The sequence below is a fragment of the Vicia villosa genome, linkage group LG1 (genome assembly GCF_029867415.1).
Source record: "Vicia villosa cultivar HV-30 ecotype Madison, WI linkage group LG1, Vvil1.0, whole genome shotgun sequence".
NCBI lineage: Eukaryota > Viridiplantae > Streptophyta > Magnoliopsida > Fabales > Fabaceae > Vicia > Vicia villosa.
In genome coordinates, this window is record NC_081180.1 from 249,207,277 (window position 1) to 249,217,518 (window position 10,242).

The 10,242-nt window shown below is 29.7% G+C and overlaps 1 long non-coding RNA gene across 1 annotated transcript; it reads right to left on the minus strand.

Moving 5' to 3' along the window:
* Positions 1-246: 246 nt before the first annotated feature.
* On the minus strand, positions 247-1,649 carry LOC131625374 (uncharacterized). Its single transcript, XR_009290848.1, has 2 exons — positions 1,452-1,649; positions 247-1,252 (listed from the first exon to the last, which is right to left on the minus strand). It is a non-coding gene; the product is annotated as an uncharacterized LOC131625374 (long non-coding RNA).
* Between the last annotated feature and the right edge of the window lie 8,593 nt (positions 1,650-10,242).

The following is a 10,242-nucleotide window of genomic DNA, read 5'->3' on the forward strand; positions in this document are numbered from 1 at the left end:
CCCTATTATACGTCTATTAAAAGTTATGAAATTCCCTAATGGTTGCAGTTTCTTATGTCTAAGTAAACTAGGTCAATTGAATATATCTATTATACTATTTCAACTATTTTTATGCATGAAATACAGTTGTTGTTGTTGGATTTCTCACAACAACAAGCTATTATCCATGTCTAAGGTGATCAATCAAAGAAATAGATTTTGGAAATATAAACACATGATAGAGCAAATACTAACCACACAATCATATAACATAAACACACCTCTAATATTAATATCACATAGCTCAACTACAAGAAGTTTAGCTCATATTGAGCTAATTACAAATAATAAACATGGTTCTCAAAGGAAACATCTTAAAATAAAAAGATGAACAAAAGAAATCAACCTAAGAGGAATTCGAAGTAAGACTTGAGATGGTTAATCTTCAAGAGGAAACTCTAGTCGCGTCAAAGATCATCTGCCAGCACTGACTTAAGAGAGGAGAGGAACTCGTTCACACTTCTGCAAATACACTCTCAGACTTGTATATTATAAACTTGAAATATCTTTTTCGTGAACCCCTTCCAATGATGCTTTCAGCTCTTTATATAGGCCAAGGAATTAGGGTTTCTTTAGCTTCCTCGGATCATGGGCCTAGATTCAAGAATTTCATCCAGCCCACGAATCCTCAACGTCTTCAACATAGAAATAGGGAATATTCGTACCATCCGACAACAGTGGGGGACAAGGCAAAATGTGCAGACTGTCACAGCAGGAGCAGGCGGCGTACAGTGTACCTTCGTACCAGATTTTGTCTTTTAGCGCCAACCTCTGCATCCTTGAATTTGAGTCCTTTCCACTATCATTTTCAGCAACCACCGAGCCTTCCTTATAATTAGTACCTTTTTCCACTCTATATTTACTAACGTAGCAACTTGCAAGTTCTTGTCTCTTTCTAAATCAAGCTTCCTCAACTCGTAGCTTGCCAGCAGACTAGTTTAGTCTTGCTTCAACTTGACTATTGCTAATTTCTGCACCCAAATATAAGTTAAACTAACAAATGGGAGCACCTAATGTACTCCACACTAATTTGATTAAAACAATAAATATGCAGGGAAAATAAACAAATAAACTTAAAATATAACTAAATTATTAACCATAAAGCCATGTATTAACTCACAAATGTGGGTTAACAGTTTTCCTACATAATTTAACTGAACCAAGCCATTTCCTTTCATTTCTTCTAGTCTCCTTCCATCAAAACATGACTTACCTAAATTTTAACCATTCCAATTCATTCTAAATCATGCTTCAACTTGAGTTCTTGAGATCAACAAGTTCAACAACAAAATCACAACAACAAACAAGCATATTATCATAGATTCAACACAACAATAACAACACAGTATCATCATCAAAACCATCTTTAGAGCAAGAATATACAAACCCTAATTTCTCAAGGACTAAACTACCTAGGAACCCCCCTTGGGATGATGAAGATTGGTGAAGAAGACAAGATGAAATCATGGTGTTGATTATGAAGATGATGATGATCTTCCATGGTCCTCTTCTTCTTCTCCTTTCCCTTCTTTTTGTTATTTTCTTTCTTTCCTTTTCTCCATTACTTCTGACTATGTTTATCTCTTCATGTTACTACTCCTTTTCTATGATTCTTGTTTTTGCGTCTACTGATAAAAAAGGAAAAAATGGTATGGTTGGAATAAAAGGAAAGGATAAATGAAAAAGAAAAGATGTGGTTGGTAGAAAAGGTTAAGAATGAGTGGATGAGAACACAAGTCGGTAAAGGGAAATATCTCAATGATATTTCTCAGGAATATTTTTCTCTACTAGAGTAATTGATCAATTATGAATGTTACCAAAATGTTCCACCGGGTACTAGTTAATAAATTAGGTCAGTCTATTTTAATAAGGATTGATCTCTTATGAGTCCACTGTTTACTTTATTAGTTCCAACAAACAATATTTAGAGCATTTAAGGGCATACGGGATATGACAATTAATAATTTCTTTCTATTGATACAAAAATATAAATAAATATTGCCCTCAATGACCGATTTCTCATTTAACTGAAATATAACACACTATTTGAATTATCCCACTCACCCCTATTATTTTGAAAAGGTGAAAAAACTGTCACTCACTCTCCATTTATCATTAATAAATATGCTAGAATTATCCTCATGTATTAATTACATTTTACTCATTTTTATTTATTTTATTATCATCTATTTAAATAATTAGTCAATATAAATATAATGCAATAAAATAAAATATGTTAAATTATAAAATACATTAAAAAAAGACAATTAGGAGTATTCATTTTTAAAAAAAGAAAAAATATTTTAAAAAATATAAAATTAAATTAAATAAAATATTTAAATATAATATATATTCAAGTTAACATTGAATACAATATGTGTTTTGAATATATATATATATATATATATATATATATATATATATATATATATATATATATATATATATATATATATATATATATATATATATATATGGGACGTATCAAATGAAAACTTTAGTTATTATGAGAACTGAGAATTTTTAATAATAACCGTACAATTTAAAACCAATGCTCAGATTTGCTTTGATATGATATGTATTTAAACCAGAATCTATCTATTAATCACTGTCTCTTAAAATTTAAGTAAAATCATTTAAATCATACAGTTATTATTAAAAGTTATCAGTTCTTATAATAACTAAAATTCTCATTTGATACGTCCCCATATAGGGGACGTATCAAATGATAAATGAGAACTTTTAATAATAATCATACGATTTAAAATCAATGCTTAAATCTGCATATATGTGATATGTATTTAAACTAGAATCTATCTATTGATTATTGTCTCTTACAATTTGAATGAAATCTAAGCCATTAATTTTAAATCGTATGTTTATTATTAAAAGTTTTATCTTTAACACAATATTATATTTCTTTCACATGAATAATCCAGTTCATATATATTTACTAATACGGTCAAATAAAAAAATAAATACCACAAATAAATTTAATTATTATTTTTAATTAGTTTAAGTAACACTACTAAGAAATTGATCAGTGGACAATACTATTTATATTTACTAATAGAAGTTTACTATCAAATTTATAATATATGAAAAATTAAGTTTCTTTTAATTTTCAAACAAATTTCTCATCATTTTTTTTAGTTTTATTTAAAATAAATTCTAATATATCCACTTAAATTAAAGGATAAAATTAACATATTTTTAAATAAAAAAGAAAATAACATTCAAAATGCACATAAAACTTTTTTAAAAAATAAATTATAAATAAAAAGTACAAAATAATCTAATTGCAAATCATAATATAAAATAAAATGAAATTCATTTTAAAATAAGAAGAAACTATTCATAACTAAGATTTTTGAAGCATTATAATTGTAATATCATACTAGTATTATTATGACTCTATAATATTTATTCAAATAAAATATGATATTTACAAAATGAACATTAAAAATATATTAATTTTATCCATTAATTTAAGTGAAAATAATAAAATGTAAATTAAAAAAATTGAAGAAAACAATGAGATTTTTTTTCATATAACATCAATTTTATAGTAAATACAAATAGTATTGTTCAGTGAGCAATTTTTAATTAGTAGTGTTACTTAAGCTAATTAAAAATAATAATTAAATTTATTTTTTGAGAGTAAACTCATGTGGTATTTATTTTTTTTTATTTAACCATACATGTAAATATATATGAATTTGAAATGAAAGAAAAATAATATTGTGTTAAGATATATGGCATTTATTAGATAGATATATATGGAATGAAAGGTCATGTTAAAAAAGGAAATATTTTACTAAGTTTGATTTTTTAATAGCCATTAGATTTTAAATAAATCAAAGGTTGTAAATGAGTGTAATACTTGGTGTAATTAAATGGTGTAATTTGATATATATATATATATATATATATATATATATATATATATATATATATATATATATATATATATATATATATATATATATATATATATATATATATATATATATATATATATATATATATATATATATATATATATATATATATAGGAGGAATCAAATTACACCCGAAGAGTTACACCACGAGTTACACTCGTTCAATAACTACATCTCGAAATAATATTTTTTAAATTCAACCGTTGGATTGAAACATAATATCATATAGATCATTCCTATAAAGTTTGAGCTTAATCTATAATGATTTACTATGTCATTGAATAACATCAAAATTAACGTTATATGAAAGCTCATTTTGACGTTAATCTTTGGATATCTTGATGATATAGTAAATCATTATAGATTAAGCTCAAACTTTATAGGTATGATCTATATGATATTATGTTTCAATCCAACGGTTGAATTTAAAAAATATTATTTCGAGATGTAGTTATTGAACGAGTGTAACTCGTGGTGTAACTCTTCGGGTGTAATTTGATCCCTCCTCATATATATATATATATATATATATATATATATATATATATATATATATATATATATATATATATATATATATATATATATATATATATATATATATATATATATATATATATATATATATATATATATATATATAGGGGACGACTCAAGTGAGAATACTTGGTTATTATGAGAAATGAGAACAATGAATCACGGCCATTAAATTTTGATTTTTTAATAGCCATTAGATTTTAAATAAATCAAAGGTTGTAAATGAGTGTAATTAAATGGTGTAATTTGATATATATATATATATATATATATATATATATATATATATATATATATATATATATATATATATATATATATATATATATATATATATATATATATATATATATATATATATATATATATATATATATATATATATATATATAGGGGACGACTCAAGTGAGAACACTTGGTTATTATGAGAAATGAGAACAATGAATCATAGAAAGAGAAACCAATCCAGTCCATTAAAATCAACAAAATCAAAATTTAATGGCCGTGATTCATTGTTCTCATTTCTCATAATAACCAAGTGTTCTCACTTGAGTCGTCCCCTATATATATATATATATATATATATATATATATATATATATATATATATATATATATATATATATATATATATATATATATATATATAAAATTGACCATCACCTGAAACTAGGTTCAAATAATATCAATTAAATTGAATTATAAAATACAAAGTAAATGTTAACTATTGGTATTCGCATATTCATAATTTTAAAAAATTAATATTTTAATTTTTAATAAAGATATTTTATTGAGTAAAAAAGAAAAACAAAAAGAATGAGAAAACATAAAATGTAACTTATACAAAAAAAATTAGAAAAATTGATAGTTGGACATACTGAACTTATATCTCTTGAAAAATTTTAAAAGCATAAATAGGGAGTGAATCCCTCAAAGTGTCATCATCAATAAAATAAATTCAATTGCTTAATTTATCCGCACCTGCATTTCCCTCCCTCAAAATATGAGATATCTTGAATTCAAAGGAGTATATAATCGGTAAATTATTCTTCAATTTAATAAAAAGATGTCAAATGACAATCTTAGCCTGAAAGTATATGCAAACTCCAATCTCAACTTGAATGTTTTTAAATTATCCATAAATATGCCACCTTAAATTGATGTTCCAGGTTTTTTCTTGAAGTACCATCCATATTTCCCTTAATCCAATTATGACTAGGAAAACACCAATTATCTTGTATGATTCTAAGTAGAACGGGAGAACAATATTTGATGTCAAAGTATTTAATAATTGTAAGCTCGTGAAATAAAGAGTACATCGTGTCCCTTAAAAGAAGTAGATGTCATATAGATTAATTGATTAACATCAAGAATGTATCAATCAAAGTCAATGTTACGATTTTGAAACCTAATATATCATTTCTTGTGTGCCAAGTTGTAGCAACCTGCCCTAAAAATTAAGATTTTAGAGTCGCCGCCTATTCTACCAGGGCGAATAGGAAACCCTACGCAGTTAAGAGAATTCCGGGTAAGATATTATATTCGGGTCAAGGGAAGGTGTTATTATTACCCATCGCGATCAATAAATTTAATCGAAACGAATAATAAATAAAATCCTAATATTTTGGCCAAATGGCCAGTGGGATTGGGCAAACCCTAATACCTTGGTCACACACTCATAGGGTTTTTTTATGATCCTTACCATTAAAGTTGGTTAAATTAATTAAATCAAGTAATCGGAAAAATAATTCTAAATAATTATAACCCTAATCCTAATTTATATTCTAATCCTAATTAAATAAATCCATTAAATTAAACATAATTTACTAACCTTTAATCTAAAATAAATAAATAATAAAGTAAATAAAAATATATGAAAAAAACCTGGTTTTGATCCTATGATGTTGGCCTCTGAGGCTCCATGATGCACCTTCAGCCTTGTGTGCGTCAGATCCAAGATAGTGATGATCCAATGGCTAGATGGAGAGGGCGTATGGTAAACCCTAGGGGCTGCAGCGCACCGAATCTGCAAACAAGACTCAAAGAAAAGTTAAGAAAATATATGCAGGAAGGGAGACTCGAACCCCTCCTCTTGTGCTTGAAGCACTCCTCGCTCTTCCACCAAAGCACTTGTCTTTCGCTGATAATAACACGGTCATCACATAATATGTACGAAAACGAAAAATAAAAAAAGTTTGAATGTAAAACGCGCGCCCAGGTGCTTCGTCCTCCTCGTGAGGGTTTTTAAAAAAAAAAACGCAGACTTTTACCTACGGCTTTAAAGCGTAGCCATAGGTCTTCCCCCTCTAAAACCTGCGATTCAGCATCAAACAACAACAAATAATAACCCAGATCAATCTTAAATACTCTCCCGAATCCAATGATCTCTTTAATTTTGTCTAATTTTTCCTTTATCTAAAACCCCCAATTTCGAAGCTCCGAAACCCTAGTAATGGTATACCTTTGAACCTGCATCTGAACATGAAATTAGCAACCCAGAAATACTCCATGCGGTCATGTGAACGCAAACATACACTCACAAGTGATTTAAGAAGCGTAATTCGGCATAATCAAAGGGAAATTTTCTTCAACAAACCATAAATGGGATGAACACGATACCGAAAGCTATGGGTGTGCGTGAGACTCGTATTCACCTCTGGGAGTGCCGAGCAATCGTTTTGGATGCGTGGGAAAGCTTCAATTGGCCTCAAACTCCTTCTGCCATGGCACCTAAATTCATAGTTTTGAAGCTTGGAATCGGTTTGTCAAACTGCCCCCCAAAAAACCCCTTTGAGGTCTGGAAATCCTTACTATATATAATAGCTCAAGTTAGGTTAACAATTATAGGTTAAATCCTGGTTAATTGGAGATTTGATTCTTGATTGATCCATGATTATGAACATTTCCAATTTTTGCTCAATTTACTCATTCTCTTGCCAATCTTGGAGAGAACGAAATTGAATCATATATTTGCTCAATATTATGATTGAGTTTGATTAGAAACTTTAACCAAATCAAATCTTTCAATATTTTCTTAATTACTTGATTAAATCTCTTTTTTTAATGAATAAAAATTCAAATAAAATCAAGTAATTGTCAAAAATTCGTGGACTTGGACTTGGAGCTTCTTGAATACTTGAGGAATAAGTTTGGATCATAAAAAGTTAGTTCCATTCATAAAAATATTCATTTCGAACCACTTTTGTTTCACATTTTCCATCCAAAATCGGCCAACTTTGACAAGGCATATCTGCTTCAATTTTTAAGATATGGAAGAGTTCTAGGAATTTTTGGAAACCTCAAGATGTCATCTACAAGCCACTTTGGAACATATTTCTTATTTGAAGATTTTATCTTGATGATATAGCCTTTGACATAAAACTGCTTTTGGTTGACTTTTAAAAAGGACCTATAATCTTTTGTACCATATCTCCCAAATGAAGCATTTCTGGCCTTGGCATGTGAGGAACAAAGTTGTAGAGAATCCAATTTCCTTCAAAATAGGATTTGAGTGAGAAATTTCTGATACTCCATGTAAAAGTTATGGCCAGTCAAAGTTGTGTTGAGTTTTTACTTAAAAAACCCTAATTTGAACCTTTTGACTTTGTTCATTTTTGAGTTTTTATTAATGAGTCATGATCAAACTTTGATAAAATGATGGATATAAACTCAAATACTTGATGTTGACCAAAAGTCTTGAAGTTTGACTGTATTTTGACTATAGTTGACTTTTAGGTCAACATAGTCGATTATTGATCATCTGAACCATTGACTGAACAATCTTGTGATCCAAAGCTTGAAAATTTGTCTGGAGATGCTCTGAGACACATGAGATACCTTGAGGTCCATTTTAGGCCTTAGAGATTCAAACTCCTTTGATAAAATGCAAACCCTAGCTTTGGATATCTTGGATCAGGAGGAGCTTCGTCTGATAGAACCTTGAGTGCTCTTGGGCAATTGAGGAACCTTTGATTAAATATAAGAGGACAAATTTTGGGGTATGACAGCTGCCCCTGTTCAATCTTCTTAAACCTGAAGAGTCAGATAGGCACGTCTACCTATCGTGATCTAAAGGTAGAAGATGATTGAACACTGAAATGCCCTGAAATTTGCATTTGTTGGGAAGAAGTTCCGTGGGAGATGGGCTTAAAGATGTCATCCAAGGTAAATACCCCTCTTCTTTTTTTTTTTAGAATGTGGAGCATATGCTTTTTGGAAGGAACCACGTGTTTTAATTGTAGCATGGCCTGAAAAGGCAACCTTAATTTTATGAAATGTCATGATGCATGCGATGTATGATGCAGTGAGCTTCTCAAAATAAATGAGAGAAATGTATGTATATGCATTATGTATGAATGAGGTATGTAATTGAATGATACATGACTGTTATCTATGTTAGTTGAAGTATGTTAGTAACTTTGGAAAAGAAAAATAAAACCCTTGTTTGTTATTGGTGAAGTTTTGAGGAAGATCACTGTCGAGGGACTAACGTGATGAACAAACCCAATTGAGGAACCCTTTGAAAAACCCTGTTGTAAAACCCTCTGTAGATCATTATCGTAAAACCCTTTTGTAAAACCCTTTATAAAACCCTTTGTAGTTTTGAGGAAGATAACTGCCGAGGGACTAACGTGATGAATAAACCCAATTGAGGAACCCTTTGTAAAACCCTGTTGTAAAACCCTTTGTAGATTCTTATCGTAAAACCCTTTTGTAAAACCCTTTGTAAAATCCTTTGTATTTTTGAAGGAGATCACTACCGAGGGACTAACGTGATGAATGAACGTAGCTATCAATAGCAAAGGCTTGCAGTTTGTTATGTAGAAGATAATCAACTTGCTATAGTGCTAGCAAGCTTTCGCAGTTCGTAGATAACCCACTTACCGTAGTTCTAATAAGTCTTCGCAGTTGGTATAACCCACTTACTATAGTTCTAGTAAGTCTTCGCAGTTGGTATAACCCACTTACTATAGTTCTAGTAAGTCTTCGCAGTTAGTATGACCCACCTACTATCGTAGTTTTAGTAAGTCTTCGTAGTTGGTATAACCCACTTACTATAGTTCTAGTAAGTCTTCGCAGTTGGTATGACCCACTTACTATCGTAGTTTTAGTAAGTCTTCGTAGTTGGTATAACCCACTTACTATAGTTCTAGTAAGTCTTCGCAGTTGGTCTAACCCACTTACTATCGTAGTTTTAGTAAGTCTTCGTAGTTGGTATAACCCACTTACTATAGTTCTAGTAAGTCTTCGCAGTTGGTCTAACCCACTTACTATCGTAGTTTTAGTAAGTTTTCGTAGTTGGTATAACCCACTTACTATAGTTCTGGTAAGTCTTCGCAGTTGGTATAACCCACTTACTATCGTAGTTTGTGTAACCCAAAAGGATCACTTGCTATAGTTCTAGCAAGCTCACTTGCACCAATAGAAATCACTTGCCTTGGTTCGGACAAGTTTACCTGTACCAATAGGAGTCACTTGCCCTGGTTTGGACAAGTTTACCTGCATCAATAGGAATTATTTGCTATGGTTCTAGCAAACTTACCTGCACCAATAGGGATCACTTGCCATGGTTCTGACAAGCTTACCTGCACCAATAGGAATTATTTGCTATAGTTCTAGCAAACTTACCTGCACCCAAGGAATTACCTGCCGTGGTTCTGACAAGCGTACCTGCATAAATTTCTTTGGCATATCTGCAGAACTTAGAAATATGAGAGCCAGAGAC